This window comes from Saccopteryx leptura, chromosome 4 (assembly GCF_036850995.1).
Source record: "Saccopteryx leptura isolate mSacLep1 chromosome 4, mSacLep1_pri_phased_curated, whole genome shotgun sequence".
In the NCBI taxonomy this organism is placed as follows: Eukaryota; Metazoa; Chordata; class Mammalia; order Chiroptera; family Emballonuridae; genus Saccopteryx; species Saccopteryx leptura.
Genome location: NC_089506.1, coordinates 191,994,066 through 192,007,905, shown reverse-complemented (window position 1 = coordinate 192,007,905; position 13,840 = coordinate 191,994,066).

The window sequence follows — 13,840 nt, the reverse complement described above, 5'->3', positions numbered from 1 at the left end:
GTTAACAAATATTCCCTGAGGTCCTGTAAGCCAGGTGATGGTTTTAGCTCTCAGGATTCTGTTCACTGCTACACCTCTCTCCTCGTGGAGCTGACCATTCAGGCCTGGTGAGTCCGAATCTTCTCACATCTCAGGACCTCTGGAGGCATTTGCAGGATGTAAACATAATCTTCTGTGGGGTTTGCCCTTCCCTCATTCATTGTTATTGTTATTGTTATTGTTATTGTAGAATAATAACAATAACTACACATGTATCCAGTGTTTACCATATGCTAAGCACTATTCTAACTGCGTTTTATATATATTAACTCAATTCCTACAATACCTGCCTCTACAGGCCTGTTGTGAGGGTTTAAGAGTACATTTACTGGCCTGATCTGTGGTGGTGCAGTGGGTAAAGCGTCGACCTGGAAATGCTGAGGTCGCTGGTTCGAAACCCTGGGCTTGCCTGGTCAAGGCACATATGGGAGTTGATGCTTCCAGCTCCTCTCCCCTTCTCTCTCTCTCTCTGTCCTCTCTCTCTCTTTCTCTGTCTCTCCCTCTCCTCTCTAAAGTGAATAAATAAATAAAAAATTTAAAAAAAAAAAGTACATTTACTGCTCACAAAAATTAAGGGATATTAATTGCTTCATATTCATTTTGAAATATCTTCTAATTTTTGTGAGCAGTATATACTGTATATAAAGCACAACAGTGCCTGGCAAAGAACACTGCATAAGAGTTATAATTATTATGATCATATTTTACAGATGAAATATTGAGGCACAGATAACTAGCCCCAGGTTGTATGCTTAATGAGATGCCCACCCAGACTGTCTGACTCTAGTTTCTGCTCTTAGCCACTTCTCTTAACTGTGCAGTGAGAGGTGCACCCAGCCTTCAAGTGTTATTTGCTACTGCTGACTGTGGCTTGAAGTGGCTTTTTGAAAGGTACAATCCTGGCAGTTTGTGCTCTGCTGTTTTCACACTTATAACCCACTAGGAAGATCCCCATATGACATCCCCTTGACTCTGTCCCCCTCGAGATGCCACCTTCCCGTGAGAGAGTTGTCTTGCTCTCCCCTTTCCCCTCCCACTTAACCCAAGCTGCCTGCCTTTGGGCTCCTCCTCCCACCTTCCAACCTAGCCTCACTCCTGCACTGCTTTTTCATTGAGGTCCTTGATGCCCTCGTGGCCACATCCAACGAGCACTTTGCATGCTGTTCTTGTCCTTCCCCAGGCACTCAAGTCATCTCAAACCGCTCTTACCTTTTGAATCCTGAATTCTTGCCAGGCTCTCTCCTTCCTCCTCCTGACAGTGCCATCCTGCTGCGGGAGCCTTCTCTGCCAGTCCCTTTCCCTGGCTCACTTCCCTGTCACCATGGCAAGTCCCAGGCAATACCATCCTGTCCGTCACTCTCATGGGGATCTTCTACTCTGTTTCTGTCCACCCAGAGCTACACAACCATATATCTGACTGCCACCCTGACCCCTCCCTCTAAATCAGGGGTCCCCAAACTACGGCCCATGGGCCGCATGCGGCCCCCTGAGGCCATTTATCCGGCCCCCGCCGCACTTCTGGAAAGGGCACCTCTTTTATTCGTGGTCAGTGAGAGGAGCATAGTTCCCATTGAAATACTGGTCAGTTTGTTGATTTAAATTTACTTGTTCTTTATTTTAAATATTGTATTTGTTCCTGTTTTATTTTTTTACTTTAAAATAAGATATGTGCAGTGTGCATAAGGATTTGTTCATAGTTTTTTTTAGAGTTGGGCCCTCCAACGGTCTCAGGGACAGTGAACTGGCCCCCTGTGTAAAAAGTTTGGGGACCCCTGCTCTAAATGTTCCATAGCTCCCTTAACCTTGATGGAGTCAAAACTGAACTCATCATTCCCAAGACTGTACCCCACAGCCTCCCCTCTCAAATCTGGACCTTTCCATGTGCTCTCCATCCCCAGGAAGGGTGTCACCATTCAGACATATGTGCAAGCTGCAAATAGTCATTCTTGGCTCCTCCCACACCCTACCTACCCTGTGGTATCTGCTACCGAGGCCTGGCCAGTTGACCTTGTAAGCATCCATCTCCACAGCCACCACCCTTGTCCAATAGAATATCATTTGCATGAGCCTCCTGTGTCCCTTACCCCTGCTCTTCAAACTTAAATGTACACTGAATAATTCTGGCGAGGCTGGGGGGAAACTAAAAAATCTTTATGGCCAGGTTCAATCTGGACCAATTAAATCAGAATCTCTGGCTGTAGGTTTTAGACATCAGCATTTTTTTGTGTGTGGTTTTTTTTTTGGGGGGGGGGTGGGGTTTGGTTTTTTTTTTACAGAGACAGAGAAGAGACAGAGAGAGAGTAAGAGAGAGGGATAGATCGGGACAGACAGGAATGGAGAGATGAGAAGCATCAATCATTAGGGTTTTTTTTATTGCGCATTGTCACACCTTAGTTGTTCATTGATTGCTTTCTCATATGTGCCTTGACCACGGGCCTTCAGCAGACCGAGTAACCCCTTGCTCAAGCCAGCGACGTTGGATTCAAGCTGGTGAGCTTTTTGCTCAAACCAGATGAGCTCGCGCACAAGCTGGCAACCTTGGGGTCTCGAACCTGGGTCCTTGGCATCCCAGTCCGACGCTCTATCCACTGCGCCACCACCTGGTCAGGCACATCAGCATTTTTTAAGGTGATTCCAATATGCAGCCAAGGTTAAGAAACACTGCAATAGAGACTTTGAGCTGCAGCTGCAAATTATGTATGTCTGGAGCTCAAGTTAGTTTAAATCTGGTTCTTAAACTTTAACGTGCATCAGAAATCACTAGGCGGGCTTGTTTATTTCTTTTTATTTTTTAAATATTTTATTTATTCATTTTAGAAAGTGAGAGAGACAGAAAGGGGGCAGGAGCAGGAAGCATCAACTCCCATATGTGCCTTGACCAGGCCAGCCCAGGGTTTTGAACCAGAGACCTCAGTGTTCCAGTTCTACGCTTTATCCAGTACACCACCACAGGTCAGGCCTAAGCAGACTTGTTAAAATAGATTGTCAGGTCCCCGCCTCGAGAGTTTCTGAGTCAGCAAAGTCAGGGATGGAGTCTAAGGATTTGCATTTCTAATGATGCTCAGTTCAGAGCCCAAACTTTGAAAACCACTGCTTAAACAATGATGAAATTTATCATTTCACCTAACACAGGCCAGAGAGATAGGGAAGACTCCAATCAATGCAAGGTGGATCTTCAGTTGCAAATTGAAAATATGCTTCCACTGCTTCTTTGGTGCCTGCTTCCCTCTGACGAGGCCTGGTATTTTTTTTCTTAAGTGAGAAGCGGGGAGGCAGAGAGACAAACTCCCACATGCACCCCAACCAGGATCCACTCTGCAAGCCTTCTACTGGGTGATACTCTGCCCATCTGGGGCTGTTGCTCTGTTGCTCAGCAACCAAGCTATTTCAGCAGCTGAGGTGAAGCCATGGAGCCATTCTCAGCACCTGGGGCCAACTTGCTCCAACTGAGCCATGGCTGCAAGAGGGGAAGAGAGAGATAGAGAAAGAAAAGCGAGAGGGGGAGCAGTGCAGAATCAGATGGTTCCTTCTTCTGTGTGCCTTGACCCAGAATTGAACCTGGGACATCCACACACTGGGCCTACGCCCTACCACTGAGCAAACTGGCCAGGGCTGAGGCCAGGTTTTTTATCTGATGTTTCAGGTGCTTTGTAGCTGGGTCCTGCTACCTCTGCAGCCTCATTTCTCTCCACAGCCTCCCTCCCTTTACATTCTAAGAAGCCTTAAATTTCCAGGGGTTCCTGAGATGCCTCATTCTGCTTTGCCTTTACAACACTTGAGGGAGACAGGCCTAAACTTTTCTTTCTTCCTTTTTAGTTTTTTTAAATAATTTTTTATTTTTCAATTAAAGTTTATATAATAATTTATTAGTTTCAGGTGTATAACCCAGTGATTAGACATCATATAACTTACTAAGTAAGCACCCTGATAAATCTAGTATCCATTTGACACCATACCTAGTTATTACAATATTACTGACTGTATTCCTTATGCTGTACTTTACATCCCATGACTATTCTGTAACTACCAAATTGTACTTCTTAATCCCTTCATCTTTTTCTCCCATTCCCCTCCCCTTCCATCTTTCAAAAACCCAGTCCCCAATTCCTTTCCCCTCTGGCAACCACTAGTTTGCTCTCTGTGTCTATGAGTATGTTTCAATTTTGTTTATTTATTTTGTTCTTTAGATTCCACATATCAGTGAAATCATGATGTATTTGTCTTTCTCTGACTGACTTATTTTACTGAGCATAGTACTCTCTAGGTTCATCCATGCTGTCACAAATGGTAAGATTTCATTTTTTATGGCTAAGTAATATTCCATTCAATATATGTACCAGTTTTTTTTGTTTTGTTTTTTCTGGAAACGGGGAGAGACAGTCAGACAGACTCCCGCATGTGCCCAACCAGGATCCACCCGGCACGCTCACCAGGGGGCGATGCTCTGCCCCTCCAGGGCGTCGCTCTGCCGCGACCAGAGCCACTCTAGCGCCTGGGGCAGAGGCCAAGGAGCCATCCCCAGCACCCGGGCCATCTTTGCTCCAATGGAGCCTTGGCTGCGGGAGGGGGAGAGAGAGACAGAGGGGAAGGGGGGGGTGGAGAAGCAAATGGGTGCTTCTCCTATGTGCCCTGGCCGGGAATCGAACCCGGGACTTCGGCACTCCAGGCAGACGCTCTACCGCTGAGCCAACTGGCCAGGGCCTGTACCACAGTTTTTTATCTATTTGTTTATTGATGGGCACTTGGGTTGCTTCCATAACTTGGCTATTGTAAATAATACTGCAATGAACATAAGGTTACATGTAATCTTTTGAATTAGTATTTTGGATTTCTTTGGGTAAATTCCTAGAGGTAGAATAGCTAGATCATAAGGAGGCCTAGACGTTTTTGTCTTCCTGCACATGCCTTTCCTACAACATTCTTTCCTCTGACCCCATCTGCAACACTTACCCAGACAGGCAGCCCATAGTGATTCCCTTTTGCATAAGAATCAATTACTTCTTCCTCCAAGTCTTTGCTCATGTCTTGAGTCCCACCTAAAAGTCCCTCGTAGACTCAGTTTCACTTGTCTAAATGCACACCTCTGAAGGTACAGCCAGGTCTTGCTGCCCCTCAAAAACTACTGGCAAGCCTGACCAGGCGGTGGCACACTGGATGGAGCGTCAGACTGGGATACGGAGGACCCAGGTTCGAGACCCCGAGGTCGCCAGCTTGAGCGTGGGCTCATCTGGTTTGAGCAAAAATTCACCAGCTTGGACCCAAGGTCGCTGGCTCCAGCAAGGGGTCACTCGGTCTGCTGAAGGCCCGCGGTCAAGGCACATATGAGAAAGCAATCAATGAACAACTAAGGTGTCGCAATGCGCAACGAAAAAACTAATGATTGATGCTTCTCATCTCTCCGTTCCTGTCTGTCTGTCCCTGTCTATCCCTCACTCTGACTCTCTCTCTGTCTCTGTAAAAAAAATAAAATAAATAAATGAAAATTAAAAATAAAAATAAAATAAAATAAAGAGTTTAAAAAACTACTGGCAAGCCTGATGGATGGTTTTACAATGGATAGCGTATCAATCCAGAATGCTGAGGTTTCTAGTTCAAAATCCCGAGGTCGTTGGCTTGAGTGGGCTTGCCAGCTTGAGTGCAGGGTCACTGGCTTGAACATAGGATCATTGACATGATCCCCCGGTTGCTGGCTTGATCCCAAAGGTTGGTGGCTTGAAGCCCAAGGTTGCTGACTTGAGCCCAAGGTCACTGGCTTGATCAAGGGGTCACTGGCAGGGCTTGAGCCCCCTGGTTAAGGCACATAAGAGAAGCAATCAATTAACAACTAAAATGAAACAACTAAGAATTGAAGCTTCTCATCTCTCTTCTCCCTCTCTCTCTCCCTTCCTTTCTCTCTCAAATCAATAAAATAAAATAAAAATTCATTGGCAGATCTCCTTCCCTAATCTGCCTAACATTGCCAAATCCTGCTTTGTGTCATTAGTTATCCTTTTGTATATTGGCCTTGGCTTCTAACAGAGCCTGAGAATGAGAGTAAGACCTTACTTACCACAATGGTGCACTGAGAGGAGTATGCATTGGGAGTGTAGCAGACCCAAGTTTGACTCTAGGCTCTATCCCTGGCTTCTTTGTTGACCTTGGGTATGTTACTTAACTGGAGCCTAGTTTTTTTTCCACCTTTTTTTAAGTTATTTTATAGCATCTTAAAGGTCTCTATAAAGATCAACTGAACTCATGATGGGAAAGAATCTTGTATCCTTGACTGAACTGTACATAGCTGAACTCTACTCTTGCTTCTCTCTGTTCCCACAAGGATAGATTGGACTCATAGACCAGCTTGTGTACCTACGTTCACTCTTCACCTGTGTGACCTCTGAAAAGTCACTTAATGAGCGCCTCTTAGAGCATCAGTCTCCTAATCTGTGGGAAAAGAATGTGAGAAGATTAAATGAAATGCAAAGCTCTTGGATCAATAAATGTCACATGCAAAATGCTTGGTGAGCCTGACCGGGCAGTGGTGCAGCGGGAAAGAGTGTCAACCTGGGACACTGAGAACCCAAGTTTGAAACTAGAGGTTGCCGGTTTGAACACAGGCTCATCCGGCTTGAGCGCCGGCTCACCAGCTTGAGCGTGGGGTTGCCGTCATAGACATGACCCATGGTCACTGGCTTGAACCCAAGACTGCTGGCTTGAGCAAGGGGTCACTGGCTCAGTTAGAGTACCTCCACCCCGTCAAGGCACATATGAAAAAGAAATCAATGAACTAAAGTGCTGCAATGAGAAGTTGATGTTTCTTCTCTCTCTTCCTTCCTGTCGGTCTCTCAAATAAAAATAAATAAATAAATAATGCTTTGGTGAGTAGGATTCTTCTTAAAACTACAGTTTTGTCTCTAGATGTTAGAGAAAGTGTTTCTTGGCTGGGCCTACAGTTCCAAAAGCAAATTAAGGAGAAAAAGCCTGACCTGTGGTGGCACAGTGGATAAAGCCTTGACCTGGAAATGCTGAGGTCGCCGGTTTGAAACCCTGGGTTTGCCTGGTCAAGGCACATATGAGAGTTGATGCTTCCTGCTCCTCCCCACCTTCTCTCCCTCTCTCTCTCTTCTCTGAAATGAATAAATAAAATAAAAATAATTTTTTAAAAAATTTAGGAGGAAAAGCCCCAGGATGCTCTGGAATCTCTGACTCTGGTTCTTTTACTTGCTGCGGGTTTCAGGCCGGAAGGCCCAGAAAGCATGCCTGTTCTGGAGCCATTGAGCCATTCCCTCTCCAGCGAAATGGGTCTAATCCAAATTCTCTTAGTCTTTCAGAATATCATCCTTTTTGGTGAAATCTGAATAAGCTCTATAGATTGTATCAATGCCAATTTCCTGGTTTTGATATTACACTATACTTATGCGAGATGTTACCATTGGGAGAAACTGAGTGAAGGGTACCTGGAACTTTTTTTTCAACTCCCTATGAGTCTTTAATTATTTCAAAATAAGAAACGTTTTGTCAAAAATCTTCAGTTGGCGCTGGCTGGTGGCTCAGTGGATAGAGCATCAGTCTGGCATATGGATGTCCTGGGTTTGAATCCTGGTCAAGGCACACAGGAGAAACAACCATCTACTTCTCCTCCTTCCTTCTCCCCCTTCTCTCCCTCTTCCCCTCCTGCATCCAGCGGCTCAATTGGTTTGAGCGTGGCCCTGGGTGCTGAGGATAGCTCTATTGGAGCACATCAGCCTCAGGCTCTAAAAATAGCTCAGTACTCAAGCATTAGTTCCAGATGGGGTTGCCAAGTGGGTCTCAGTCGAGGCACATGTGGGAGTCTGACTCACTAGCTCCCCTCCTCTCACCTGAAAAAAAAAATCTTCAGCTTTGCCCTGGACAGATAACTTAGTTGATTAGAGTGTCATCCCAGTACTCAAAGGTTGCAGGTTTGATCCTGGTCAGGGAACATACAGGAACAGATCAGTATGTCTCTTTCAAATCAATACATACATTTATGACTTTGGGGGGGGGGGAGGAGCAGGAAGCATCAACTCCCATATGTGCCTTAACCAGGCAAGCCCAGGATTTCGAACCAGTGACTTCAGCATTCCAGGTCGATGCTTTCTACATTGCGCCACCACAGGTCAAGCCAATACGCACATTTTTTAAAAAATTCAACTTCCTCTTTACTCCCTAGGCCAACCTTAAGTTCAGGCCCATATCACCCCTCTCTCGGATCCTAGCAAACACCTCCTGGTTTTCCTTCTGTTGTTGGTCTTGACACACACTGGTCCATCCAGAGAATCTTGAAAACACAAATTTAGCCCTATTCTCCCTGTAATAACCAGTGGAGGTTCATCTCTGCTTGTTGGATTGAGCTGGCCCTCAAGGCCCCTTAGACCCATGCTTTTCAACTGCTAGTCAGCCAAAAGTTTTGTGTCAGTCTGTGAAAGAGTTAACTAATCTGATTTATGAAGATTATAGACCCAGTGATCTTAGTCACATCCACTTATGCTCAGGGTGATTGCCACTTATATCGGCCTATATCATGAATGAAAATACTATTGAGGTTGTCTTAGATATCTCTGGAACTTGTAGGCTTGTTTGAACAAACCTCTGCACTGTACAGAGCATTTACAAATCATGCGCAATGGACAAAAAGCATTCAGACAAATTTATGTAGTATCCAATGCATTGTACATGTGGAATTCAGAAATCAAGCACCAGCTAGTAAGATAAAACTTTATTTGCTTGACCAGGCAGTGGTGCAGTGGATAGAGCATCAGACTAGGATGCACAAAACCCAGGTTTTGTGTCTCTGTCACACACAAAAAAACAACAAAGGCCTGACCTGTGGTGGCGCAGTAGATCCAGCATCGACCTGGAACGCTGAGGTTGCTGGTTCAAAACCCTGGGCTTGCCTGGTCAAGGCATATATGAGAGGGAGTTGATGCTTTCTACTCCTCCCCCCTTCTCTCTCTCTCTCTCTCTCTGTCTTTTCTAAAATAAATAAAAAATAAAAATAATTAAGAAAAAACAACAACAAAAAAAAAACCTTTATTTGTTGCATGTTTCCATTTTCCATTTCCAGCCAGCTAGGTTATGTGCAGGCTCTAACTCCCACACCTTCTATCTGTAGTTCATTTTTTTCACACTTGTGCAAATAGTGTTCAGACAAACTTATGTAGTGTTCAATGCATTGTACATGTGGTGTTTGGAAACTACCAGCTTGCACCATAATGAACTATCATGTGCAGTGTGATAAAACTTTATCTGGCACATGTGGGAGTCTGTCTCTCAGCCTCCCCTCCTCTCACTTAGAAAAAAAAAATTACACTACCAAATGAAAAGTCAAAAAATTCAAATGATGTTGCCCCATTAAAAAAATAAAATTATAATTAAAAAAAAAATTCAAATGAAACAAATGATGACTGGTGACAAATCATTGCTTTGAATATCTTATTTAGCTGCCCTTTGAATATTAAAAATAAAAAAGCCATTCACTATTGGTAAAGAATTAGTAAAGCCTTACATCTTAGATGTCACTCAGGAAATTTGGGGTCCCCAAGCTGCACAAAAATTTGAGGCTATACCGTTTTCAGACACTATCGCTCAGAGAAGAATTGTTATTTGACTAATAATATTGAATAGCAAATTGTAGAAGGGATAAAGAAATTGAAATGTTTTGCCATTCAACTTAATGAATCAACTGATATGAGTAAAAATGCCTTTCTACTTTGCTTCGTGAGGTATATTGACAATAAAGACTTTAGGGAAGAATTATTCTGTTGTCTTGATCTACCTATTCGGACCTCTAGTTCAGAGAAATTTAATACTCTTAATGAGTACTTTCAGTTTGACCTGTGGTGGTACAGTCGATAGAGTGTCAACTTGGCATGCTGATGTTGTGAGTTCAAAACCCCAGGCTTGCCCAGTCAAGGCACATATAAGAAGCATTAACATAAGTTAATGTTTCTAGCTCCCCACTCCCCGCCTTTCTATCCTCTCTCTAAAATCAATCAATAAAATCTTTTTTTAAAAATGACTACTAGGCCCTGGCCAGTTTGCTCATTGGTGGAGCATTGGCCTGGTGTGTGGATGTCCCAGTTTCAATTCCCGGTCAGGGCACCCAGGAGAGGAGACCATCTGCTTCTCCACCCCCTCTTTTCTCTCTCTCTCTCTCTTTTTCTCTTTCTCTCTCTCTCTCCCCTTCCCACAATTGGCTCAGTTGGTTCAAGCGCATCAGCCCTGGGTACTGAGTCTCTGCCCTAGGTGCTAAAAATGGCTCAGTTGCAAGCATGGCCCCCGATGAGCAGAGCATTGGCCCCAGATGACGGTTGCTGGGTGGATCCTGGTTGAGGTGCATGCGGGAGTCTTTCTATCTCCCCTCCTCTCACTTGGAAACAAAGGGGAAAAAAATGAGTCCTGGCCCTGGCCAGTTTGCTCAGTGAAGAGCATCAGCCCAGTGTGCAGATGCCACAGGTTCAATCCTCGGTCAGGGCTCACATGAGAAGCGACCATCTGCTTCTCTTACCATCCCTCTCCCTCTTCTCTCTCACTTCTCTCACAGCCAGTGGCTCTATTGGTTCGAGAGTTGGCCCTGGGCACTGAGGATAGCTCTGTTGATTTGAGCATGATACTCAGATGGGGGTTGCTGGGCACATGCAGGAGTCTGTCTCTCTATTTCCCCTCCTCTCACTTAAAAAAAAAAAAAGTGAGGGCCTGACCTGTGGTGGCGCAGTGGATAAAGTGTCGACCTGGAAATGCTGAGGTCGCCGGTTCGAAACCATGGGCTTGCCTGGTCAAGGCACATATGGGAGTTGATGCTTCCAGCTCCTCCCCCCTGTCTCTCTCTGTCTCTCTCTCTCTCTCTCCTCTCTAAAATGAATAAATAAATTTTAAAAAGTGAGTACTGTACTAGGGAAAGGTCATTGGAATGTGTATGGACGGTGCTGCGAGCATGACTGGATATCACTCAGGTAGTTGTGAAAACAAAGGATATTGTACATCCAGAAATGCTCACTCAGTGTGTGATTTAGTTGGAGCATTTAATTGTAAATAAATTTTCCCCTGAATTGAAAACAGTGATGAATGATGCAGTAAAGATCATTAATGATATTAGTAGTTGAGGTTTTTTTGTTTGTTTTTTTTAACAGAGAAAGAGATAGATAGGGACAGACAGACAGGAATGGAGAGAGATGAGAAGCATCAATCATCAGTTTTTCTTGGCGATACCTTAGTTGTTCATTGATTGCTTTCTAATATGTGCCTTGACGGCGGGCCTCAGCAGAGGGAGGAACCCCTTGCTTGAGCCTGCGACATTGGGTCCAAGCTGGTGAGCTTTTGCTCAAACCAGATGAGCCCACGCTCAAGCTGGCGACCTCGGGGTCTCGAACCTGGGTCCTCAGCATCCCAGTCCTACGCTCTATCCACTGCGCCACCGCCTGGTCAGGCCATAGTTGAGGTTTGAACTCCAGATTGTTCATGACACACTGTAAAAGCATGGATTCACAACACCAGCATTTCCTTCTCTGTATGGAAGTGAGATGGCTCTCAAGAGGAAGGGTTATTTCACATCTTTTTGAGCTGAGAGAAGTGAAACAGTTTCTTCAAAAGCAATCTCTGGCCTGACCAGGCAGTGGCACAGTGGATAGAGCGTCAGACTGGGATGTGGAAGACCCAGGTTCGAGACCCCGAGGTCGCCAGCTTGAATGTGGGCTCATCTGGTTTGAGCAAAAGCCCACCAGCTTGGACCCAAGGTCGCTGGCTCAAGCAAGGGGTTACTCGGTCTGCTGAAGGTCCGCGGTCAAGGCACATATCAATGAACAACTAAGGTGTCGCAATGCACAACGAAAATCTAATGATTGATGCTTCTCATTTCTCCATTCCTGTCTGTCTGTCCCTGTCTATCCCTCACTCTGACTCTCTCTCTGTCTCTGTAAAAAAAAAAAAAAAAAAAAAGCAATCTCTGCATTATTAGAGCTTTTGTTGGATGATGAATGGATGGCTAAGCTTACATATATAGCGGGTATATTTAGCCTCTTCAATGAACTAAATATTTCTCTTCAGGGTTTAACATAAACATTTTTACGTTAAGAAATAAGATGGATGGCCTGAACAGGCAGTGGTGCAGTGGATAAAGGGTTGGCCTGGGATGCTGATGACCCAGGTTTGAAACCCCGAGGTCACCAGCTTGAGCACAGGCTCACTAGCTTGAGTGAGGGGTCCCCTGATTTGAGTGTGGGATCATAGATATGACCCCATGGACACTGGCTTGAGCAAGGGGTCACTGGCTCAGCTGGAGTCCCTGGTTAAGGGACTTATGAAAAAGCAATCAATGAACAACTAAGGTGCTGCAACTATGACTTGATGCTTCTCATCTCTCTCCCTTCCTGTTTTTGTCCCTTTCTCTCTGTCTTGCAAAATAATAATAATGATGATGATGATGATGAATGCATTTAAAAAGAAACTTGTCCTTGAGAAAGTCACATACACGAAGAAGATGTAGAAATGTTTTCACCTTTCCAAGACTTTTTCATTGCTATAGACACCAACTGGAATTCATTTTAATATAATAAGTCAATATTTAAGAGCATTAGTTCAAAACTTTGACTATCATCCTGAAAATGAGGATCCCCTAAAGGTAACCTCTGGATTAGTATAACCCAGTCATGGAAGATATCAACTCCTGCTCCCTTAATCACTGGGGAAAAGAAAGAACTGATAGATTTATATTCCGATGTCACTTTTGTGCCAAAATATAAAATGTAATCATTGGGTCCTGGCCAGATGACTCAGCAGTAGATCATCAGCCTGGCATGTGGAAGTTCCAGGTTCGATTCCTGGTCAGGGCACACAGGAAAACCTACAATCTGCTTCTCCACCCTTCCGCCTCCTTCCCCTCCTTTCCCTTCCCCTTTCACAGCCACTGCTTGAATGGTTCCAGCAAGTTGGCCTGGGGAGCTGAGGATGGAACCATGGCCTCACTTCAGGTGATGAAATAGTTTGTTTGCCAAGCTACGGAGCAGCAGCCCCAAACAGGGCAGAGCATATCCCCTGTAGCGGGCTTGCTGGGTGGATCCAGGTCGTGGCACATGCAGGAGTCTGTCTCTCTGCCTCCCCACCTCCCACTTAATAAAAATAAATAAATAAAAGGCAATAATTATTACAGTTTTAGATACCACTAAAAAAAATATCTATCTATTAGTTAGAAAGCTATTAAGTTTTAAACGTTATTTAAAACTGTGAGAAGACTTTTTCAGCCCTATCACTAATAAAAGACAGAAACCAAATGAATTTCAATGCAGTACTTCATTTCTCAGAAACAAAACTGCAGTCTTGGTTATCAAGTGTTCTTTTTTTTTTTTTAAATTATTTTTATTTATTTATTCATTTCAGAGGAGAGAGAGAAAGATTGAGAGAGAGAGAGAGAGAGAGAGAGAGAGAGAGAGAGAGATTGAGAGAGAGAGAAGGTGGGGAGGAGCAGGAAGCTTCAACTCCCATATGGTGCCTTGACCAGGCAAGCCCAGGGTTTGTTTTTTTTTGAACCGGCAACTTCAGCATTCCAGGTCAATGCTTTATCCACTGCGCCACCACAGGTCAGGCTATCAAGTGTTCTTGCAAAGAAGTAACAGCAGATTTCACACTAGCTTTACTTGAATTAAATATTGCTCTGTAAACATTTCAGTTGTATTCTATTAAAAATGTTTTATTGTTTGGTTATTTTATAAAATTTTCATTTTATAGTATTATAATTAAAAGATAGTGCGCCCCTGACCAGGCGGTGGCACAGTGGATAGAGCGTCAGACTGCGATGCCGAGGCACCAGGTT